The 25,532-nt window shown below is 33.4% G+C and overlaps 1 long non-coding RNA gene across 1 annotated transcript in view; it reads right to left on the bottom strand.

The window, feature by feature from the left end:
• The window catches only part of LOC111098335, a 472,612-nt gene that overhangs the window by 5,702 nt on the left and 441,378 nt on the right, over window positions 1–25,532 (bottom strand). The window contains exons 2-3 of the long non-coding RNA XR_005367959.1: window positions 8,208–8,291; window positions 6,072–6,143 (exon numbers count right to left, since the gene is read on the bottom strand). This is a non-coding gene — a long non-coding RNA (uncharacterized LOC111098335). The remainder of the gene's footprint in view (window positions 1–6,071; window positions 6,144–8,207; window positions 8,292–25,532) is intronic.

Genomic DNA, 25,532 nt, shown 5'->3' with positions numbered 1-25,532 from the left:
CCATTTACTTATCATTCTTTCAATGACAAAATTACTGAAATGGATACCGGATTTGTGGTTGCAGGGGAAAGTATATAAAGCAAGACAAGAGGCATCCCAGTGGTGATTGAGATGTTCTGTGTCTTCATCATATCAATGTCAATGTCCTTATTGTGATATTATGCTACAGATTTATGACATGTCATTAATGGAGAAAACTGGGTAAAGCATACACAGGATCTTTCTGTAGTATTTATTACAACTGCATGTGAATCTATGATTATCTCAAAATAAAATATTTAATTTTAAAATTAAGTTAAAAAGAATTCAGATTGCTAGATATGGAATAGACTGCTGAATGGGAAGGGGAGACAAGAATATAAGAAAAAAGTTCTATGAGAAGGTAAGTATAGTAATTCAGGAAGAAGATGGTAACATGTAACAGTAGAAATGAAAAGTACTAAATAGATTCAAGATACCGTTTGTTGCTGAGCCAGAAGACCTGCTGTGTATATGGATATGGGAGGTGATGTAAAGTAAGAATTAAAGGATGACTCAGAATTGCAAAATGAGAGATACTAGTGGGAGAGATATAAGCTGGTTTAAGAAATTAAAAAGGGAATGCAGGTCAGGGGGAATGTGGAGAGGTTACCATACATGATTTGGAAGTCTACTCAAAATATGGAATGAAAATAATTTTTTAAGATTTACTTATTTATTTATTCATGAGAGACACAGAAAGGCAGAGACATAGGCAGAGGGAGAAGCAGGCTCCGTGCAGGGAGCCCAGTGCAGGACTCAATCCCAGGACCCCGGGATCACGACGTGAGCCAAAGGCAGGTGCTCAACCACTGAGACACCCCAGACACCTCTAGAATGGAAATAATTAAATAATAATGATCAGAGTTATTTCAGTGGTGTTTTGGAATTAATTAACTTATATATTGAACATTTCTGGACCAACAGGAGTGGGTGGCTAAGATGGCATTGGAATGAAAGTTACTGAGAATAAGAAGGTCTAGGACTGAAGGGCCAGAGGAAGGCTAGCACTCAGGGTATTAGGGTGACTCAGGTGGCATAGCTTTAGGCTGAGAATGGTGTGGCACAGTTTCTAAAAAACAAGAGTTAGTGACTGGGAAGTCAGAAACTGATAGCAAAAAGGAACGGTACAGTGCATTGTAGATGAAGGCATAGGGATTGTTGAAGAAAGACAAAGGCATGGTAGTCTATAAATGGCACTAAAGGTCTTCAGATTGAATACTCAGGTAAATTGGATGCAATAGAAAAACAGGATGTCAAAGAGCAGTGGAGTTACTAAGGGAGCCAGCTTTTGGGTAAGGCAAAGATGGAGTGTTTGGTGCAGATGATGAGGATAAGATGCATGTTTATCATGGAATAAGTATTTCATTGGATGTGTGTAATGATTTATGAGAGACAGAAATTTGGATCAGGGAAGAGGAAGTATATATAGTTTCTCTGGTTATGAAAAAATATAAGACAGATGACTAGATGTGTTTACACATCAGGCAAGATATCAAAATGAAGAAGACAGATATCTCATCCCTAAGCAACTAAAGAGATATAAAAACAGCTATTCACTATAAAAATGCCACACTGGGATTTATTTACTATCCTTTGCATGGACCATTTATGCATAAAGAATCTGCACGTTCTTCACTATCAGAGAGCTCTTTGCTGATGGATTATAATCACTTTACTTGACATGTTCTTGTGGTGGGAGAGCCCATATGTTGTCATGAAAATGGGGTGATGTTTTTATTTTGGTATATAGAGAGGTCACATCACTAGGTTAATACCTTCAATGTATCCACAATGAACTCTTTCTGAGATGTGAAACTGTCCTTGAGACCCAGCTAGAAACCATCCTTGGCAGAAGAAGAATAGGGTTCTGAATAATGAACTACCTCGAAGTCTTTTGGAAGTAATCTGAGTATAAATCCTATAAATAAATTAATTGATGAAATAGTGGATAGCTTGTGATTTCATTGCTCTTATTTTTATTCCCAAATTAATAAAAAAGGTCTGTCTCAAAAAAGAAATTAAGATATATCATGTTACCACATTCAGATTCTATGTCAACCAGATCCAGGTTAGAACTTTTGGTAATAAACCTTAAGTGGGGAGAGGAAAGTCACTTCAGCCAGAGTCTAACTGCGGAGTGGATGGATTCCATTTATCAAACAACAATGCAGCCAGGCCTTATCTTAGAACAAAACAGTTCCTTTGAGATCAGTTTCCAAAGGCTTTGTGTTTGGCAACCTGAAAACTTTAATTTAGGACAGAATCTTACATTCTTATGAGGGATAAAAAAATAAGGCCAGATGCCTTAATCTGAGGTTCAACTCTGTGGAAGAAGCATGTGGTCTAGTAAGTTAATAGTCTATTCCTGACCACAGTATTTTCCCCACAGTCTGTTTTTCCCTACAACAAAATAAAAGTTGTGCTGCCTCCAGCTGTTCAGAATACAGAAGCATGGAAATGAGATGCGGTGGCCTACAGAGGGAGGACAGGTCATTGTCAAATACAAAGCTGCAAATTGTATTATGTGAAATTAAATCTAATTTGTACATGAGGCATAATATAGTTTTAGTCATCCCATAATTAAGCTTGGGCTTCATGTATGAGACATCAGATTTAGGCTGATTCCTTCATTTATAATTGACAGTATATTCCTTCCAAAATGATCATCAAGCTATCTTGCAATTTTGTATGACCCTATAGAAGGCTGATCCTGCCCTGGGCTACTTATTTGCCAAATAAAGAGAGATATAAACTACATTGTTTAAGCTACTATAGTCTTGAGTTTTCTCTTAGTCAAAGGTGAAATTAACCCTGAGAGATACTCTAACAGGAATTCCATTTGCAGAGTTCGCTGCCTTCTGTGGTACCTGTTATTCCAAGGAAAACTTGACATTTTTGTCCTACCAAATTCTAAAATGCAGGTGTGTCCAATGAAACACTCTCAATAATTTCTATCAACGGCAGTTCCATCCATTCTATCCCATAGAATCTTGCACAAGCATCAATCATTGTCAGGTTCAAATTCCAGGAGACACTATATGTACAGGTCTCTAATTAACTTGAACCTATAGATCCCCATTAGATGACTTGAAGTTGTGGGAAGAGTCCTGCTATACAGTCTCCAGTGAGGAGGCAACTAGATACATTTAGCATTCTTTTTTTGACTGAAAATCCAACAAAGAAAGATTCTTTCACTTTCATCTCCATCAATTTCTAGACTTGTTTGTTTAGAAGCTGGGTAATGGACTAAGGATAGCAGAACTACTCTTTAGTCTTAGCAAGTGATGCATGAACAATCAATCACCTCTGTTCTGAAGGTGTGAATACTTCTTGCCTGCTATTGAAATCTCCAAGGTCTTAGTTTAAACTCTGAGGTGATATGGATAGACTCGATACATTCTATTTTAAGAAAACTAAGACCAAAATCAAGACATTTTGATACCAGATTTAGACCACTTACCACAATGTTTCTGATATCAGATGACTATCACTGAAAAAGACATTAATGGAATGATCTCCAGAGGGATTGGTCTTTAAAAGCCATATAGTGGAAAATAGCATGCAAATTCATTTGGATATCCAAAATCAACTGGAAGAATACAGGCAACTTTCCCTTAATAAATTTACCACTGACTGGTTTTGCTGTTTTCATCATATTTTAGGAACTTAATAATGAATCATCCTAAAAGTTTATGAAGAAATGAGATCTAGGTGCGGGTATGATTACGGCAGGCACTATTTGGGGTGTTTCCTGGATTTCTTCTGAGTAGCATTCCACTGGATGCTCCTACCAGACCTGCTATATGAAAGCTCTGGCACTTTCTAACAAACTATCCAGAGGAGTCCTTCCATATTTAGAGGTCCTCTATGATACCCAAAAGTGGTTTCTCCAACTTTACATTTATGTAATAGTGATTTATGGTTTTCTTCTATATAAAATGTTCTTATTTTTTTTAGTAATATTTCATGTACTTTAGGGAAAAACTTTAGAGTTACAAAAAATATCAGAAGTAGTTATTCAGTCACTTTTGAAACATGAAAATTTGACTTGGACAGAATATTTTTATAAGAGTATATTCAAATATTCTCATTTTATTTTACTTGATTAAAATAAACTACTTAAAATTTTATGTGTTGTCTTTATCAGACACCATAACAAATTTGAACAAATCTGAAATTATTCTTAGTTCATTTCTACACTGAGGTATTATGGATCAATTTCATGACCATATTATGATTTAAGCGTGAAGTTGATGTCACTAAGCTTTTATAATATTCTGGAGGGAAATGTGGAGTCTAACAAGAAAGAGAAAACAGCAACAACAAAAAAATAGGACTGGATTTAAATATCAAAATGCATAAGAAGGAGCAAAAATTAGCCATATGTAAAGCATTTCTAATTATTAGCAGCTTTCTATATGAATTCTGTAGTGATGGTTATGTGAGACAAAAGAGGTCAGTAATCAACTAACACAAACAGACATCATGAATACATTAGAGATTATACATGCCTAAAGGATGAAAGCAGTGTTTATTATCCTAAAGTTTAGCAATAGTGGAACACCATGCCCAAGATGCTTTCTTAGTCTTTGGAGTCTTAAATTTCTCTCTCTCTTTCTCTCTCTCTTTCTCTCTTTTAGAGCCTTGCATTTCAATAGAGGGATGATGGGAGAGGGAAGCTACAAAACGACACTTACACAAGGATATCAAACATTTGACTTGCCTTGGCCAGGCCAATTTAATCTTATCTCCTACCTTCCCATGGCATAACATGCTGGAAAATGACTGCTTAGGATTTCCTTGAGGATAATTGTTATTGTGGTTCAAGGATAACCCAATCTTCAACTACTTAGTGTATTTGCATATTGTTTTCTAGTGCAAATTTTGTCAAGGCACACCAGTTGATGTTTCTGGCACTGTGTTGGAAATACACACAAACATTTGGAAATATTTCATGCCCTATAAATTCAAAGGGAAACAAATTAACTCACCATCATCATAAATAAACAATTCTTTGGATGGTTTGTTATGTTATAATAAGAAATAATTATGTCTGATGCATCATCCTAAAATGATAGTCATATCAATCTGCTCTAACACTGACAAGTGCCAAATTTGCAGTTGAAAAATTATATTAAAGATTAGAGTTATCCTTTTATGAAACTTGTAATGTCATTTTTTAAGGTTTTATTTATTTATTCATGAGAGACACAGAGAAAGAGACGTAGAGACATAGTCAGAGGGATAAGCAGGCTCCATGCGGGGAGCCTGATGTGGGACTCAATCCCAGGACCACGGGACCACATCCTGAGTCAAAGGCAGAGGCTCAACCACTGAGCCACCCAGGCGCTCCTGTAATGTCATTCTTGATGGCAAGTTTAGCATTCTTCCATAGGAGCAATACTGCTAATTTCCTAATTTAGTTTTCTTACTTTTATATAAACACTAGAAATATTAATGATAGGCATGACTAGAAATATTAATGATAGGCATGGGTGTGGAAAGGAAGAATAAACTAGCTACTATTCTCTTCCCAATAGTTGGGAGTATGATAGAATATATAGGGAAATATATTTTAAATCATCAAAATATTATTTCTTTCAAGTAATGTCCATAATATATTAACATATTAACATTTGACTCATACATCAAGTGGACAGACTAAACCAGAGAAATATCCAATCACTGTTCTAAAGTAGGTTACTAACAAGTGAAGCAAGAGGAATGATGTATATAAAATCAAGAAACAGAGGATAACTCATCAATTTTACAAGTAAGTGCTTACTAAATACTATAACAACTGGAGGTAAATTAGAATGGAAAATTCTCTGATAGTGAAAACCCACAGGGTTTTAGATCTATTTTGAAAGACATATATTTTCACTGGCAAAGTAACTCCATCTCCATAGAAAGACATAGCTTTTTAAAAAATCACTAATGAGGATATAAAATGGGAGGAAAAGAATTAATTGTTATCTTGTTTTTCTTATAGATATTCCTTCTAAGAAGCTAAATAAAAATGAAAATACACTGGTAAGAGTTGAACCAACCTGTATATGTGTTCTCAAATTACTGTGACCTTGGACAAGTGGGATGACCTCTCTGACACTTAGTCTCCTAATCTGTTAAAAGAGAAAATGGTTCTGATCTAATGAACTGATATTTAATAAAACTTCCTACAATATATGTCTGTAAATAGATACCAGATACTTCTCTTCCCTCACTGCATACCTCCATTGTATAAATATTTGTTTATATGTTGGTCTTCTCTGCTAGACAACATGTACACATGTACTTGGAGACAGGAAGCTCTGCATTGTATAAACATCTGAAGAGTCTGCATAATTTCTGGCATACAAGAAGAACTTAATAAATACTGGTTGGTTAAGTTAGTGATTCATATAGCACAAAAGTTGAAATTTCTTGAAGATAATATACATCTGATATACAAAAGATCCATATTTCACATTGTTAAAAATAGTAAAGCAAAATCTTTATTTAACAAAATGTATGCCAATTTTATGAAAATTGCTTGAGATTTTCTCTCCCCCTCATCTTTTATCCCTCCCCCTCCCCAACTTGTGCTCTCTCTCTTTTTAAAAAAAAAAGTATATTGTTAATCTTACTCAATGATATACATACAAAAAGCCAAATGACTACAGCATAAGCAGCACTGTGTTAGACATCTCAGAGTCTTGCAAATGGCCCAAATAAGATATCATTGTGAGAGTAAGAATGCTTCACATATTTAGATAAGTAAATAATTCTTAGATATAGTGATTATATGAGATTTTTAAATATCATGAAGAAAAATAGATGAACATCCTTGTGATGAACACAATTTGAGCAGAAAGTAAATAGGAATGCATACAAACAGACCTCTGTCATCCCACTTCCTAGGATTTGAGTTGAATTCACACCTACCTATGACATAATCCTGTTCATGTGAAAATCTAAGAAATCAAACAAGTAATTATAAAAATGAATTGATAAAAGATAACTATGAGACCTTTTTAAAAAGTGTGTGGCTCAAGAGAAGAGAATTTAACTGTGAAGAAATATTTTTGTTGCTTAGTAACTGTCTAGGTAAAGTTCTAATTCCTAGGAACAAAATAGTAAATGAAATAGCTAGGTTCCCTACCATAATTTGTCTCAGATTGTATGATTCAAAAACTTAAGATCATTGAAAAAAAACTTTTGCCTGCGGGCTATGTTGTTATGAGAGAAGAACAACACAGGTTTAAAAGAATGAGAGGAAGAATAAAAAAAGAAATGCCTAGGATGAAAAGCAGACCAGCTGAGTTTCAAACTTTGATGGTGAATGTGATGACTGGAAATCTAAAGAAACCCGATAAACATCACCATTCTTCCATTCCCTACTTCAAAGCCAATTCAAAACTAACACACAAAGATGAGTAGCCATGATATTAGCTTCATTTAAGATAAAAGCTGATATTGGAAAACTCTACTTGTATCCACAATTTAGTAAATTTTCTAATAATGTAAAACACTAATAATCCTACTAAAATGATCTAACTAGGATTTTGCTTAGAAATGAAGGAGTTTCTGTGATATAGAACACAGTACTACAACTAGCAATCAGCTGAGCTAATCTGTACTTTCAGATGCATGGTGCATGGATACTTCCCATGACCACCTTAGGGCTGGGTTTGAAGTATTACTTTTCTTCACAATATAGCTTCCCTTTGAAGAATCAGCTCAGTACAATCCTCTGAAGCAAGATGTTCTGGGAAAGAGTTTAGTGTGATCAACTTTTCTTATCAGGCGTCCTATACTACATTCATTCTTCATGACAACTCCTTGAGGGGGGGGGGTCCATAGTATAGACTTTGTTCATATAACATAAGTTATTTTTCATTTAGAATAAAATATTTACTCTTTTTAATCTGATTCTTATCTATTTCCCCTCCTCCCCACTAAGTAAAGTCCCACACACAGAAGGATCATGACTGGTTGCCATTGAATATCATGGTATCTGGAACAGAGTAGGCACCTAATAACTATATGTAAGTAACATATGAATGAAGCATATAGAATTAATCATTCAGGAAAGGACTATGGGTGAAAATGCATTATTTCTTCAAGACAGTTTTGATAGGACCTAGACTCTGGGTCAGCTGGTATGTTCTAGATCTCCCCGAGTCTCAACTAAAACCTGGGATTACCAGAAATGCTCCAACTTCACTGTTACTTCTCTTCCACCATTGAGGAAGGGGCAGAGTCCAAATCTCTGAGTCTTGTTTACCAAGCTATGCAAAAAAAGAAATGAGAGAAATATTTGGCATGTTAATTATCCTGTATAAGACACCTTTTTAGCTTAAAATGGAAATAAAATCTACTCTAGGGGACCGGGGTGGCTCAGTGGTTGAGTGTCTGCCTTTGGCTCAGGTCATGATCCTGGGGTCCTGGGACTGAGTCCCTCATCAGCCTCCCCATAGGAAGCCTGTTTCTCCCTCTGCCTGTGTCTCTGCCTCTCTCTCTGTGTGTCTCTCAAGAATAAATAAATAAATTTTTAAAACATAAAAATAAAATAAAAAATGCTCTATTGATTCTTGAGGAAAGTAAGTTAAATAATACAATCAAAGAAATTAGCCCAATGCTAGGAAAGATAAGTGCTTATTAAATAATTAATGTAATTGGTAAAAGCAGCAAATAATTTGAGTTGAATGATTTTTATTAAGTTGCTATGCCAAAATGTGAGAGTCTTCAAAATTGTGAAGGCTGTATTATACTTTTTCAGAGATGTTTTTATTGATGCATTCATCCATACATTCAGAAATCTTTATTGAATATTTATGATAATCCATTTTATTTTTCTTGGCACTGGAGATAACAATATTCAAAGAAGACAGAATTGCTGCTCTCAAAGAACTATTAGTCTAATAACTATAAATGTAACAATTTAAAGTGTGGAGGATGAATTACCTAAGAAAATAGCCAACAAATTTTAATAAACTGATGGATAGCGTGATGGAAGTTTGAGATTCACAAAAGGAGTATAAGCCACTTAGGGGTGAGGACAGTGATATTAAAATGTGCATGTAAACTAAATTACTTTTTTAAAAAAGATTTTATTTATTTATTCATGAGAGACAGACAGAGAGAAGGAGAGAAAGAGGCAGAGACACAGGCAGAGGGAGAAGCAGGCTCCATGCAGGGAGCCTGACGTGGGACTCGATCCCAGGTCTCCAGGATCAGGCCTTGGGCTGAAGGCAGTGCTAAACCGCTGAGCCACCCGGGCTGCCCTAAATTACTTTTATAAAATGTTAATACTCCTTCTATATCATTAACATTTGTGCACTCACTTTTAAGTGTTCTGTTCAAGTAAAGGATGTGAGTTAGAAAAACATCACTATGGTAGAACCTAGATCTCATCCAAGCCATTCTGTAAATCAAATGTGTACTATTGGCCAGGCTACCTGAGTATCAGTTTTCTCTTAGATAAAAAGAGAAAATTCATTTAAGCTATAAAATTTAGTTTTCAAATCAAAGACACTGTGTTACTCAACATTATTATAATCACCCCACTGAGGAGGAATGGACCCTCATTCCGAAACTTGGTTCAGCTTTTCAGACTGATGAAGCCACACATGAGCCAAGAGGGTACTTAAAGGCTTATTACTCACAAAAGGGGGATTTCTGGGGAGAATGTCTCTATCAGATAGGCTTATCTCTTAAATAGGTTTGAAAACAGCTAAGAGGGCAGAAAGAGAAACTTGTTTCGAGTATTTATGGTAATTAGGGAGTGAGGTTAGAATAAGAATTTCCATGTGGACCAATATTGAAAAGTCTGAACTTTCCACTTTTGCAAAGGAGGGAGCACCTGGACTTTCTTAGCTTGCTCAGATGTGGGGCAATAAGAGCAGGGAGAGTGGTGGCACTTGAAAGCTGTTAGCAACCAAACATCAAAAATGGAGTCACACTCTTTATTACAAGCCCACAGACCAGAGACTTCTCTTTGTCAGTGCCAAACCTAGGTACCTTCTAGATTGTTCTTCCTAAAGTGATTGAAATTTATTCATAGATTGTTGCTGAACCCTCAGGCCCTTTAGCAATCTAATGATTTATTCACATCATGCTTTTTATTTAAAAATATGTCAATATAACTGACTCATTAAGCTGTATGTTTACAATGGTCCCATGCTTGAATTTATGTGTTACACTTGAAGGTTTAAAAATGTAAAACATGTACACAACTACTTAAAAATGGGATAGTTCAGCTGAAAATTCAGTAACTTTTCAGTGGTTATCATTGCAAAAACTCCTTGCCTGATAAGACACGGTATTAATTCTTTTTTAAAAAACAAAATTTGTAAGGTTTTTAAATTTAAAAATATTTCTAATATTTTGAAATAAAATTCCTTGCACAGACATAGAAATCAGGCCACTTTGTATGCTGAGACTCTCCCTTGCACGTGGCATACTCAGAGGCACATGTTCTCTAGAAGATAATCATAAACATCTGTCTTTTCAGTGGTATTTTTTTTCACCATAACACATGAAGAGGCTATTCCATGGAATTCTATGGATAAAGAAATATGAATTTTTACATGCACTATTGGAATCCTTGGTTTAATAAAAGCTTAGTGAAGTGTGGAAAATATGTAAAATATGTTGATTTACTATCTCTTAGAGAATTTCTAAGGAAGTATTCATAAACTTGACTGCCTTTAAAAACAAAATGAAATCCTTCTATAAGACTATAGTTTGATATATTCTCAAGTTCACTTTTTTTGCCTTTTCTTTAGTTTTTTCTTTTTTAAATTTTTTAAATTTTTATTTTTTTAGGCACACCATAGCTATGAGCCTAAATTCACTTACTAAGAGACCTATTGAAAACAAACTGGGTATTCTGATATTTATGCTGCAGGTTCTAAATGGAGATTTAAAATTTGACAGGCCAAAAGGATGTGTTGAGAACAATTCCACTCAAGACAAACAACCAGAGACTTGCAAAATCCGTGAGTGTGAGCTACACTGCAAGAGTTTATCAGAGCCAAAAGTTGGGGCTTAGCAGCATTCTTGTCAACAGGACATACAGTTTTCCATATAGACTTACATAATCTAGAGAATACATATTTTTTTCTCACCAAAACCCAGCAACTGAGCTCTCAGAATAGTCTTGTCTATATTGTCAAATGTATGCAGACAATTGACAGAATGTGCTGGGTTTTAACTAAACTAACATATTTCCAGTTGTCTTTTTAAAAACTGCCAGTACTTGATATTCCTCTTCTTAGAATTTCTTAAACCAGTAGATTACATTCATTATCTCAGGATAATTGAATGTACTAAGTGGGGTTTGAATTACCTTGAAGTTTAATATTTATTACAGTATTTCTCATTTTGTTATATTTACTAAGAGCTTAAGGCAACATAATAAAGGAGACACTCAAGAAAATTGACAATACAAAAAAATACTATGAGGGAAAAATATTAAACACTTAAGTCAATATAGTTACTGCAATCAATACTAAATGTGTCTATAAATTATATGGCAGTTCTCGCAAAAATGAAATATAAATACTATTTTAATTGTTTGAGTCAGAAAATTTGTTTCAGTAGTCAGTATAGAAGATAATTTACTTGGAAATGAATTTTATCCTTATAAAATATAGTTTATATATATAACTATATATCTATAAATATATATTTATGTGTATAAAGTATAATAATTATACTGGTTTTATAAAGAGAACTACTGAGCAATGAAAACATGTATGGAGAACATGCAGAAGATTTTGCCATGAAGCCATTTCTTATTTTAACCCTTAAAATATTATGTGAAAAGTAGCCTGAAAGTATATTTTCATAAAGGCATTTCTGTAAAGCTATGGGGAAAGAGCAGATGAATTATTGGTTAAAAGTACTGACATATACATGTACACATATTCTGTGTTCTACAGTGATAGAAGACTATGGATCGTACTACTCAAATTAAAGGTTGCTCCTCTGGAACAGGATCTTCTGGATGCTTTAAGAATGTGGTTTGCTGGGATGCTCGGGTGACTCAGCAGTTGAGTTTCTGCCTTTAGCTCAGGGTGTGATCCTGGGATCTGGGATCAACTACTGCATCAGGCTCCCTACTAGCAGCCTACTTCTCCGTCTGCCTATGTCTCTGCCTCTCTCTCTCTCTCTCTCTCTCTCTCTCTCATGAATAAATAATAAATTTTTTTAAAAATGTAGTTTGCTAAGCCCCCACTCTGACCCATTGATTCAGAATCTTTAGGACTTGAACTCAAATGGACATTTTGGAGTCATTTTTCAGATATATTAATTATATTAATTGTGGTTTACAACAATAAAATTAACTGTTTTTTAGTGGAAAGTTGTGAGAATAATGACAAAATCCACATGTTGAGCAACTATTTCAGGTGATTGTTTTATCCATTAAATTTGATCACCATTGATTCCATCAATGGTTCTCAAAAATTATTGTGCATCAGAATCACCTAGAGGGCTCATTAAGACACAACCCTGCTGTTCTCCACCCCCATCATTCTGATTAAGCAGATCTGGGGAAAGGCCTGAGAATTTTCATTTTGGACAAGCTCCAGGTGCTGCCACAGCTGCTGCTATTCCTCCTCTGGTAGCCACACTGAGAACTGCAACTGGAGAGCGATAGTTCCGAACTCTCACTCTTCATCACAATCAGAATAGTCTTGTCTTAGGGACAAGACTTAGGGAATTTTGCCAAAAAACATGATTACCTGAGAACCACCCCTTTAGAGATACTGACTTAATTGACCCATGGTAGATCCCAGACATACAATTTATCATGAACTCCCCAGGCAATTTTAATATACAGCCAAGGCTGAGAATCATTATCATAGTGGAAAAAAAGGATATCATTCCAGTCATTTTCCCCAGAGTATACATTTGTTGATAGGAACCAAGGAGTACTGATGCTCTTGTACAATGTCATAAGGTGTTGTATTACATGTTTTCATTTAAGTACATATATTAAAAAAAACTCACTGCCTCCATTATACTAAGGAGGAAATTGAAACATAATGCTATTAATTAAAACTCCAAAGAATATAAAATTAATAAGTGGGGACAGAAGACAACAGCATTTCCCTCTGTCTCTATGACCCATGGTTCATGATTCATACTTTGAATGTCAGACAGTCCTGAGAGAAAATTATATTTTACTGTAAAAATTGAGGATTTGACTTGTCTCATTTCCCATATGCCAGTTTTACAAATGTCACGGACTGCTAAAGTACCTCTGAGGAAAATTTGGACCTATTCAAGAACTTGATAAAATACTAGTTTTCACCCTGCAGTTATTCTCCATTAATCTTGAGAAAAATTATTTGAGCTGGAAAAAAATGGAAGAGGAGATGTTATAATTTGACCATCTGGGCCATAGTATTGCTCCAGTGGGATATCTGATTTTGAATAATATTGCATTCAGATGAGCAGGCCAAAGAGCAATGATTCCCTAATAACTAAGAGCAAAGTCTAAGCTTTTCTCTGGGGGTAGCTTCTGCAGTGGAAGAACATGCTCTTAGGATGTATTCTTTTCCAACATTACTTTTTTTGGTAACAAGATAAAAACGCTAACATAAAAATTCACAGCCTCTTTCCCTTTTCCCAAACATTAGACATTTTATTTATTTCTTCTCTACTTACTCTTAATTTAAATACCCACACTGATGTTAATTCTAACTTAAACGACTTCTTCATTTTAATTATGCAAACCAAAGTAAATTTGGAAGGCAAAATTGAGGTACCTAAGGGGCTATCCAAAGTAGTATTGGAAAACGGTAGAGAAATTCTCACACACACACACACAAACACACACACACACACACACCACAATGAGAGAAACAAAACTGCCTTTGATAGATTACTTGTATGAATGGCCCTAATTCTCTATTACCTACACTGCACTGAGCCTCATTACATTTAACTCTTAACTTTCACTCTGGATTTTTATTCTGCAATGTAACATGTTCTGGCCAATAAGATGTTAGCATGTGAAATGAAAGCAGAGACTTGAAAAGCACATGTGCAATTGGCTTGATACTTGTTACCTTCTGACGTCACCATGCAAAGAAAATGTCTGGGTGAAACTACTAAAGGATGAGACACAAGCAATAAGCCCAAACACCCACAGTCATCCCAATCCAGATCATCAATCAATAGCCAGCTAATTCTAGCATTTGAATAAATCTGGCCAAGATCAGCAGAGCTGCCTAGCTGGCCTGTAGCTGACAATACATGCATGTGTGAACCCAGCACAAATCAAATGAAGCCTTCAGTTTTGTAAACTAAAAAATATTTATTGTTAATGCCTAGGGTTTCCTGAGTATTTTTTCACAACATTATCATAACAAGAGACAAAGGATACAAAGTTTGACTATCTCAGTTTAAGACAATTTCAGGAGAGATAGATCAGAGGTAGAGAACGATTTTGGAGCTAAATGTCATTAGAGAGAGAACAGGCAAAAGAAAGTGGTTTTCAAAAAGATTTGATATATGTTTTGAATGGAACATATTTTCACATTATTTAAGAGACTCTAAGTAAATTTTACATTTTTTCCAGTTAATTTTGATTGTCATATTTGAATTACATTAAATATAACTTACACTGAGCCTAGCCCCAACATTACATGAAATGGACCCCAAATTTTATGGGTTATCTTTCATACAAGTTTATGGAACAAGAATAATATTCAGGAAACTTCAGTTAAGGCTAAGGTATAGTCAAGATACTTGGAATACCTAGGAACTAGGCATATCATCATCATCACCTATTGACTTCAAAACCTAGTATAGATTACTCCAGAAAGATAAGCAGGATGATATGGAAATGTACTTCGGAAAAATCTATTTGTGTTTAATGGATTGAAATATTTGAATTCTAAATTACTTATAGAATATAAATTAGTAATATAATCTTAAAGTGAGAATAAATCTGCTGGATTTTCAGGTCTTTAAGCCAAAACAATGTTTATAGAATATTTGTAAGTGGGTTGCTTCTAATAAAGAAAGCATAACAATTGATATTCTATAAGTATCTTAATAAGCTCTCATTTGAATTGAGATTTTTATAAGTATTTGAAAAAATTATGCAAAATGATCTCAGTGATTTTGACAAATAGAAACAATTTTCTAGGGAAAAAGTTTCCTAACAGTTTTCTTTATAAAATTGAAGGGGAAGCAATCATTGCCATTTTTACCTATTAAGCAGAAACAAGATGAACTCAGATCTGAGAGATGCAATGTAGGCACCACAGCCAAACACTGATGGATGGGAGAATAATTTGATACACTATTTCTTAGAGATAATTTGACAACTATTAAAAATTAATCAGAAATTATTAAATAAATAAGATATATCCATATTGTGGAATTTGCTTTAGAATTTCAGATCATGGTTTTAAGTAAAGTTAATGAATAAAAAAATAACAATATAGAATTAAGGATAAAAGCAAAATTCAAAACCTCCTACAATATGAATTATATGATGTAAATACATGTAAATTTGACATCCACAGCTTTTTATTAATTAAATAAATCTGATTCTAGTTCTCACTTTCTGTGAGAACAGTAAGTTCTAGATGACCTGCTTTGCATGGCTCCTTCCCCCTTCCTTGGTTTGTAATCCAAGGCCAAACACCTTGATTATAAAAAGAAAATCTCTTGCAATCAAAACATATTGACCATTGCCAGTATTTTTGATAAATAATGACACTGTCAATTACTGCATCTGACAATGTTGTCTAGACAGGCTATGTAGATGATCTTCATTCATCTGACTATAGGTTAGCATTTCAACCCTCTCCATTTCTGTTAAGGCCATAGTCCTAGTAGCAAATTTGTACAAGCATTTCTGTAACCACCTTCTTAAGAGGTCTTGCCAGCTTCATGTGCCAGAGACACTGAGATATAAAACTACAGGAGGCATTCTCACTCTCTAAGCCATGTAAATAGAAACCCCTGAAATGATACAATACAGCAGCCCTGTCCATGCTACTCTGCGTGAATAAAGCAGTCTCTACCTTTCCAAGAAATCGGAAAGCCTAGTCTTTCTTTCCCAGTCCTGGGGAAGCTATTCTGTAGCAATGAGTCAATTCCTCTGTCCTCTTAAGACAATGCCATCAAATAATCTCTTCTTCCAGGAAATATGACCAAATCCTTTGGTGGACAATAAGTTTTCAGAACAAAGACATGCTCTGGGTCTACCTAGGTGTGTACAGAAGATTGTCTCTAGGACTATCTTTCTCTACTTGGCCAGAACACACATCTAAAAAGAAGTGCTATTAGTACTTCTAAGCAAATGTAACCACACAACTCAAGAATATGAAATCTCATCTGCTTTCTTTTTTTGGAGTAGGGGAAAATATATTTTTTCATCTGATACATACAGTCACACACAGCTTTTTAAAAAACAATTTAAAACTTTTAACATTAAGTCAATGATATGACACTATGATAATCTCTATACATATTTTATATTCAAGGAGAAAAAACCCTCAGATATTCAGAGAAAAAGGCAAATTAACATGAAGAAGTCTAAACTTGTTTTTTAAGACAGTTAATGACAATGCAGGGCAGAGGTGAAATTTTAGGCATAAATATAGAAAAAAGGTCTTAGGAATCAGAGCAACCTATAAATTGAGAGCCTATGACTCCAAATTTAACAAATGGCACTATTACAAATGGATAAATGAATGGAAAATGAATCTCAACTTTGAACCTCTTACCACACACAGAAATTAATTTGAGATGCATCATAGACTTAAACATAAAAGTCAAAACTATAAAACTTACTGAAGGTATAATAAAAAAAAAACCCTTCGTGCTAATAAAGAAAGCAAACAGTTATCAGAACATAAGAGGCACTAATCATGAAAAAACAAAATTATGATTTAGTAGACATAATAATGGTCCATGCCTTAATCTCCAGAATCTGAATATGTTACCTTACATGTGGAAAGGCACTTTGTGTATGTGATAAAGAATATGAATCTTGGGACAATTGGTGCCTCAGGGTTGAGCATCTGCCTCTGGCTCAGGGAACGTTCCCAATGTCTGGGGATCAAGCCCCACATGGGGCTCCTTGCAAGGAACCTGCTTCTCCCTCTGCCTATGTCTCTGCCTTTCTCTCTGTGTCTCTCATGAATAAATAAATAAATAATTTTTTTAAAAGTATGAATCTTGAGTATGGAGATTATCTGGTAGTCCCAATCTAACCACTTGAGTTCTTACAATCAAGTGGGTCAGAAAGGAGTAAGACATAAAAAGGAAAAAAGACAGATTCAAAGTGTTAAAGGGACCCAATCCATCATTTCTGGCTCTGAAGCTGGTGGAAGGAGTCAAGAGCCAAAGAATGCAGGAAACCTCTGGAATCTGGGAACAACCTTTGGTGGGCAGCCAGCAAGAAAATAAGATCTCAGTCCTTACAATTGCAAGGAACTGAATTCTGCCAACAATGCTAATGAACAAGGATCAGATCTCTCCCTTGGAGCCCCCAGCAAGGAATGTAGTCTGCTAACCTCTTTGAGCCCCATGTGAGATTTACAGAACTTTAAGGTTATAAATTTATGTTGTTGAAACTGCTAAATTTTAGGGAATTTGTTACAGCAACAATTGAAAAGTAAATGTAGATGAAGAAAGATGTTAAACTGCTAATTGAAAATCACCATTAAGAAGATGAAAAGGCAAGTCAGGAGAAAATATTTATGATACATGTATCTAACAAAAAATTTTGATCTGGAATATAGAAAAAACCAATGAAGCAATATCAAAAAGAAAAACAAGTATATTTTAAAATTTATTTTCAATATTTTATTTTATTTTTTATCTTTAGTTTTAGGTGTACAATATGATGATTCAACAATTCTATATATTATTCAGTGTTCATCATGATAAATGTATTCTTCATCTCCTCCACCTGTTTTACCCATCCTCCACCTACCTCCCTCTGGCAACCACAACTTGGTTCTCTATATTTAAGAGTCTTTTTTTATTTCTCCTTTTTTTTGACTGTTTGTTTTGTTTTTTTAAATTCCACATGACTGAAATCATGTGGTATTTGTCTTTCTCTGACAAATTTCACTTAGCATTAGGCCCTCTAGATCCATCCATATTGTTGCAAATGGCAAGAGTTCATTCTTTAGTTATGGCTGAGTAATATTCCCTTTACATATACACACCATATCTTCTTTACATTCATCTATTGATGAGTATTTGGGTGGTTTCCATATCTTGGTTATTATAAATAATGCTGCAATAAACATAGGAGTGCATATATATTTTTTAATTAGTACAACCACAGGTTTTTAATGGGGGAAGGAGTTTGAACAGATATTTAATAAAATAGCAGATGCTAATAACCAATAAGCCAAAGTTCACCTTTATTCATCTGGGAAATTAACAGACACATGATAACATTACATAGCTACAAAATGACTAAAATTTAAAAGACTGACATTGCCAAGTATTATCAAGAATGCAGAGAAACTAGAACTCTTGCACATTGCAGATGCCAGAGTAAAAATGTACAGCCACTTTTGAAAACAGTTTGGCATTTAAAAAAAAAAGTTAAACATATACCTCCCCAGGAAATCCTTGACTATATAGCCTAGAAAAATGAAAACATATATTTAAAGAGAAAAACTTATACATGAATGTTGACAGTAGCTTTAATTGCAAGTTCCTACTACTTAAAACAATTTAAATGCTCATCAATGAAAGGATAGATAAGTAGAGTCAAGTGTGGTCATATAGTTAAATCTTATTCAGCAATAAAAATGAACAGAAGTTCAACAGGAGTTAACATGGATAACTTTTGAAGTATTATGTCATACGCAAGAATCAAGACACAAAAGAATACAAATTGATTCCATTTATAATAATATATGATATATAATGTAATATAGGATAATAGAAATCAGAAGGGGGATTGCCTATGTGATTGGAAGATAACACAAGGAAACTTTGTGGGGTGATGGAAATGTTCTATATTTTACTTGGGGTAGTGGTTACATGATTTTATGTATTTATCAAAACTTCAACTGTACTTTTAAGAACTGTAGATTCCACTGTTTGTAATTTTACCCCAATTCTGGAAACTCTGACAAGGAGTTTTGTATATGAGAAGTATAATAGTTCCAGACATTCTGAAGTTATGAAATACATAGGAGAAAATTTGTTGAAAATTATTCATTCAGCAAACCTTTGTACTAGAAAATGCTATTTGACTAGAACAAAGTTAGATTCAACAAAAACAATGATAGATAACCACAGACATTTCAAATTATATAGTGTAAGAAACTAAACAAAAAGGTTATGCATGCAATTATTTTTTAGATATACTTTAAAGGTGATACTTATAAAACTCTACAATATGAACATTGAGACAACTTCCCAAGTCCACTGTGTTATTACCAATTTCTTTAGAAAACATACAACAAAAAAGAGGGACTAATTGATCTTATTTACAGTGCACTATCACCATCTATTAAATGCTTTTCACATATGACATGCTTTGAAATGTCTAATAAATAAGTATATAAATAAAGCATTCTAAGTTTTAAAAATGTATGTTGGTGAGATGACAATAAGGTTGTTAGTGTCCTAAGAGATGGAATGTATTTTGTCCTATATTTTGCTTACTTGAGTCTTGTAGTGAAGTTATATGCTAAATTTTGTTTCAAAAGTTTTAATTTTAACATTTAAAAAATAGTTTTCTGTGTATTATAAAAGTAATATTATTGCGCAAAATTCAGACATATTGGAAAGTCTAAAGGGGAAAGAAAAAATTTATCTTGTAGTCAATTCAGAAATAACCACTGTTAAAACTTTTGCTACATATTTTGCAAGGTTTTATCTATGCATGGAAATATATTTATATATAATCATAGTAAATAACCATATATTTTATACTGTTTATAACTTTTATAGTACTGTGAAATTCTATGTTAAAAATGATGGATAAGGAATGGCGATTTAAGCATTTAAAAATACATAATGACTACATAGCATTCCTTATAAGGAAATGTCATAATTTTTAAACAGTTCTTTAATTATATATTAAATTATATTTTTAATGTTGTATTGCTATTTTATACAACACTGGGATGCATGATATTTTATAAACTCCTATGTTATTAAAGCCTGAGAATAATCAAGAAACATATTTGTGAAGACTTGAGAAAAATTTAAGAATGTAATAAAATGATCTCAATTATGAAGCATCTTGGGGGATAACTATATACATCTGAGTGTGTACATAGGAGGGAGAGGATTCTGAGAACTTACAGTGAGTACTTTAAGTGTTTTCTCTTCCTGTAGCTTTGCTTTTTTTTCTTGTACTGATGAAAACTATTAAAAATGAACATTATAAAGTCTCTCAATGGGAAAAAGATGGTTTTGAAAATATATACAATATTATAAGTTTGTTCATGAAACAAAATATTGATTGGGCCTTGCTGAAAACATGAGGCTACATAGTTCTACATAGTTTCTAGAAACTGCATATATGCTAAGCCCCTATCATTAAGCACTAGCTGATAGAGTTGCTTCCCTCCCAAAGACGACCTTCTTTGGTCACTATCCAGCATCCATTTTTGAACCCTTTCAAAGCTGACTCAGTGGGGTAATTGTGCTGATCAGAATAGAAGGTTCATGAATGTTGGCAAGTATATGAAGTAATATTCTGTGAGAGAATGGCTAGGGAAAACACAACATAATAATCTGGAGGTATTTCCATTACTTGAGATCTTGTACAGAATAGAGGCACCACCTTCCTGTGTCTTTGGTCCTCAAGTGTCATGATAACAAGGAGCTATGGCAGTGTCTCAAATTGCAGCTCTACATTCCAAAGTAAGCCATTTCTCCAAAAGTCAAAATATTCACTGAGATACTAATAGCATATTGTTTTCTTCATCATTCATATATATTTCATATTGATGTGCTTCGCGGGAGATTAAATAACTTAAAAAAGCAACATATCCTCATTTCTAACTTAGCCAATTGTGGTCATAATGTTTGATTGCCCCCATTTTACACTAACCTGAGAAACTTTTAATTAAACAGAGAGAAAAGAAAAGTCAAAATCTTTTTATCTTACAGTTAGTTTTCCAGAGCTGATTTTTCTTAGAACCACAGTTAATAAAATTAAACCAATGCTATCAAGCCAAAGTCTACTTGTTTTATAATCCAATATTTTCAATCAATTCATTAATGTATAGTTTGCCCCCAAACCATTTAACATGCTAAATATTTTTTTCTAATTTTTTATCAAAGCACTTTTTGAATTAGTCTCAATTTTTAAAAAATCCTTCAGATCTTATTAGACAATCTCCAAGAATAAATTATAGACCTATAATCTATAAATTATAGATACAAACCTAAATTTGTCCAAAAGCACAGGCAAAGAAAATAACTGTCAAATGTGGTAAAATATATAATATTTTATGTTATAAAATGACATTTTTAAAGACAAAGATAAGACAATTTGGTTCACAAAATGTGGTATAGTTTAACAATGTAACTTTGAATAATCATTACTGTCAAAATATTTCTTACTGCTGTACTATAACTCTCAGATCATCTCTATGTCATCTTGTTTACATTTCCCCATTCCTCTACACTGGACATTTCAAACATAAATGATTACATCTGCCCCTCAATGTCTAGAATACATGATACATTTTGAACTGATAGAAATTCACGTTAACCTGCAGTTACTGAGCTGTCTTTTATAAGGTATTTTCAAGTATTTATTGCTTCAATTAAAAAAATTTGTAAATTAAAATAAATGGAATTTCTATTTCTGATTTATAGACCCTCATTGTGTTTAAGTAGTTCCCTTTTGTTTAGGAATTTCCTAGAATAATGACTTGCTGGCAGAACTGTAAACTATAGAAGCCATGATGCACTGCTGTTGGAAATACAGGCCTGTATAACTTAAATTCTCAAATAGGTACCAGAAGAGACACATAGTGGAGTGTTCAATGCTACATCATATTTAATGTCAAGGATTTGGAGGCAATCAATCTTCTCCCTATTTCAGAGGGCTATATAAGATGTTGTAGATGCAACATGGACAGTTATGAAGCAATTCATATCAATGAACTAAATGTAATCATAAAAATAAAAAATACGGATGTATCATTTTAAAATGTAATGTCAACTGATAAAAGAAAATGTAGAATAAGATCTAAAACATGACCTAATTTCTGTGAATTAAAATAGATACATGTGAAACCAACATACCAAATTTTCAAGAACACAAATGAAAAATCTTATCTATTAAATATGTTAGAATTATGGACTCTAAAAAAAGAATTATGGACTCTGACAAATTTTTATGTATATTCTATTTAATATGTACATGTGTATGCATACCTACTTATACACACATGCATATAATTTTTTCAACCTCAGAAAGTAGAATAAAGTTAAAGATGAAAAGCTCTGTACTTGAAATCCCAATTCAAAAATAACAAAATAAGCTAAAGGAAGCAATGGTTAGTAGCAACAATTAAGCCAAAGAAAGACCTAATTGTTTTTGGTTTTATATAGTTTTTCTTAGCTTGGTTTTATACAGTTTCTAACCCAAATCTCTCAAAATTCTAAGCCAACCAATGAGTATTCAGGTAAAAAGGTTAGATCCTTTAAAAATGTTCCTAATACATACAAGCCATTCTAAAGATAATTATATTTTGATATTAGTATTTAGAAGAAATTTTTCCATGCTATAATCTTTTTCCATTGTCTTTTTTCTTTTTCTTTCTTTCTTTCTTTCTTTCTTTCTTTCTTTCTTTCTTTCTTTCTTTCTTTCTTTCCTTTCTTTCTTTCTTTCTTTCTTTCTTTCTTTCTTTCTTTCTTTCTTTTCTTTCTTTCCTTTCTTTTTTTCTCCCTTCATAGACATAAATGGTAGAACAAACTATGAAAAAATATAATTTTCTGAGAGAAAGAAACCAATAAGTTCTCTACAAATTGGTAACTATGGTAAAAGGTGCTAGTGTTACCTAATTGCCCCCTCCATTAACTATGAGTGATGTAGAGATGAGTATGTCAGAGAAAAGTCCAATAAATTTGGGAATGTGAATAGTGTAATTTATTGTTTTTCTTAGCAGTAAAGACATCCTCTTTGAATTACAGGAATAAACTTGAGCCAAGTTTCCTTTCTAATAAGATAAAATTATTGACTCTATTACAAGACTTTTAGTAATGATAAAAAGGATAGATTATGGGACCATTAACCCCAACTGACCTAAGGCTTCACAGCACACTCTGCCCTTTAGGATATGCAGTTGGCAGTTATTCAATGGTCCCCCTCCAAAGACGTCCAATCTAAATTTCTAGAATTTGTGGATATAATAGGCTACATGGAAAAGAGGAAATGAAATTGCAATTGAGATTAAAGTTACTAACTAACTGACCTTAGATAAGGAGGTGATCCTGGATTATCAGAGTAGGCCCAATGTAATTTACCACGTTCCTTCAGAATGAAAGAGCAAGGATGAAGAGAATCAGAGAAGGACATGTGACTTTGGAAGCTGGGTTAGAGAATTGCTATGCTGCTGGTTTTGAAGATGGAAGAATGTTAAGGGTTAAGAAATGTAGATAGCCTCTAGAAAACAGAAAAAGCAAGTTAAATGGATTCTCCCTTATAGACTCCCAAAAGGAACACAACCTCGCCAACAACTTGATTTTAGCAAGTGAGATCCATGAAGTACTGCTAATTACAGAACTGGAAAATAACTATTTGCATTCAATAGTAAGATAGTATGCTCCAATTAAAAGAGATAATCAGAATAGATAAAATAAGCAAAACCCAACTATATTTCACCTACAAGGGAAATATTTTAAATATAAAGTCACAGATAGACAAAAGTAAAAGAATGGAAAAGTATGTTCCATTCAAACAACAAGCATTTGAAAGCCAGAGAATCACATAAAAAAGTCACATAAGACTTCAGTACAAGAAGTATCACCAAAATAACGAAGCATTTCATAATGATAAAAGGACAATTTTATCAGGAAGACATAAAAATCATAAATAAGTACACATTTGATTATAGAACATTGAAATGCACAAAACAATATCTGAAAGAATTATTTTTTTAGTATTGTACATCTAACATGAGATGTGTGTTTTTATATATTCATCAATTTACATATGATTAAATTAACAGATTACAACATTCCAACATCATCAGATGATACCACCATATCTCGACATGTAGAGTAGCTAAGTGTTATTAATGCCATATAAATTATTTTATTAAATACTGAGCAGGTATAAGGAATACCAAAATATATATGGAAGATATTAAAAGTAACACAATAACACACATACTACTCAGTTTAAGATATGGAATGTTTCAGGACTTTTGAAGGCTCTGGCCTTTCAGAGGAGGCTGATAATGCTTAATTTTGAATTATTATTCCATTGTTTTGTATGAATATATAAAACTTTGCAGTTGAATGTTGCAGGTTTTGAATTTTATGTATAAGAGATACCATATGTAGTCCTCTTGACTTGTAGTTTGATGAGTTTTGTTGTTTTGGGAGATTTATCTATCTTGATGGGGATACCTATAATTAGCTCCTATTGCTGTTATTTCTACAGCATTTAATTGATTAAAAATGCTCCAATTTGTCTCCCTAGCTACTGGTAAGACTAGTGGGACTGGTTTCTTTTATTCCTCCATTACAAAAAAATGTTATTATGAGTTACTACAGAGGTGTCTTGCTGTAGCTTGCCAAAAGAAAACTGCATGTAGATACTTAGGATTGTGGGATATGTGTATATATGTGTATATACAATACCCAGGTGTGCAGTAATGCTGAATTGTTTCCCAAAGCGGTGGCACAAATTTACACTTCCACCAGCAGTGTATAAATTTCTGTTGCTTTAAATATTGCTAACTTTTGACATTTTTAGCCTTTTTAATTTTTGCCTATCTTTTGACATAAAAGAGAAAACAGATACTTCCATAATCATGATAGTAGATGTTAATACTTTTCACTTGCCAATTTATAAAATGAGAATCAAAGCAATTAGACACGGAAGAATTTGAATATAATTTTCTACTAAACTTAAGTAAGATATTTATAAAACATACTCCCAACAAGCGCAAAATACATATCCTTTCAAATGCATATAGTGCACTTACTATGATCAACCATATACTGGCAATTAAAGAAATAGTATTTATTAATTTAAAAGGATTAAAATCATGCAAAGCATGTTAAATAGCCACAAAATTAGAATTGATTTAGAAGTTAATAACTATAAGATATTTAGAACTATAAAGATTTTCAAATTAAAAATAAACACACACACACCTAAATAGTGCACTTGTATGGCAAGAAAATTAGAAAATATTGTTAGTCAATGTGAGTGACAGCACAACATATCAACTGCAGCACTTAGAGGAAAACTAACAGCTTTAAATGTTTTTATTAGAAAAGAATATAAGTCTAAAATCAATGATCATGAGCCCCCTACAAATAGC

This window comes from Canis lupus, chromosome 12, assembly GCF_011100685.1.
Source record: "Canis lupus familiaris isolate Mischka breed German Shepherd chromosome 12, alternate assembly UU_Cfam_GSD_1.0, whole genome shotgun sequence".
Lineage (NCBI taxonomy): Eukaryota > Metazoa > Chordata > Mammalia > Carnivora > Canidae > Canis > Canis lupus.
The sequence above is the reverse complement of the archived record's forward strand: the minus strand, read 5'-3'. Positions and strand labels throughout refer to the sequence as shown.